The sequence below is a fragment of the Octopus bimaculoides genome, chromosome 9, assembly GCF_001194135.2.
Source record: "Octopus bimaculoides isolate UCB-OBI-ISO-001 chromosome 9, ASM119413v2, whole genome shotgun sequence".
NCBI lineage: Eukaryota > Metazoa > Mollusca > Cephalopoda > Octopoda > Octopodidae > Octopus > Octopus bimaculoides.
In genome coordinates, this window is record NC_068989.1 from 10,385,560 (window position 1) to 10,386,434 (window position 875).

At 38.7% G+C, this 875-nt stretch overlaps 1 long non-coding RNA gene across 1 annotated transcript in view; it reads left to right on the plus strand.

Moving 5' to 3' along the window:
• LOC128248694 (uncharacterized) overlaps window positions 1–875 on the plus strand; it is a 13,020-nt gene that overhangs the window by 673 nt on the left and 11,472 nt on the right. The gene's annotated exons all lie outside the window — the stretch shown is intronic.

The following is an 875-nucleotide window of genomic DNA, read 5'->3' on the forward strand; positions in this document are numbered from 1 at the left end:
AATATATACATAAATATATATGTGTTTGTGTGTGTTTGTAAATATGTATGTATATATCTGTGTATCATCATCAGCATCATCATTTAACATCCATTGTCCATGCTTGTGTGGGTTGGACAGTTTGACCAGAGCTGGGGAGCTGCACCAGACCCCTGTCTGATTTGGCATGGTTTCTACAGCTGGATGCCCCTCCTAATGCCCACAATTTTACAGAGTGTACTAGGTGCTTTTACATGGCACCACACGGGCACTTCTACAATAGGTTTCTTTCAGTTTCCATCTCCCAAATCCACTCCAGCCATAGAATATCTGCTTTGACCCATGGAGACTTGGAAAAGGAGGTGTTAAATCAAAAGAAGGTGGTGATGATGATGATGAAAACAATGACGACAACAAGAAGAGAGATGATGAGGATCATGACTATGATGATGATGACGACGACGACGATGGTGATGATGAAGGTGATGATGATGGTGGTGATGATGATGGTGATAATGATGGTGATGATGATGATGATGATGATGATGATGATGACCTGTTGTAACTGCAAATCCTAATGTCAAAGTTCAAAATAAAAGGTACAATTTATATAGTATCCCTCTTGTAGAAGAACCGAAATTTCAAAGGCAGGAGGCATTTTAGAAAACTGATAGCTGGAAGTAACCGCTGAGAAATAAGACCGAAATGCAGCGGTTCAATTGTGAGCTTGAAATAAAATTGCATTTACTTTCCATTGTTGACCTGTATCAACTGTTATTAGAGTTGGCATTTACTGGCATTCCTGAAAGGTCATTTCTGTTCTTTAAAACCAAAACAAAACAAAATGGAAAAGTAAAAAAACAACAACTGTTGGAACTGAGCAATTCAGCATGAGA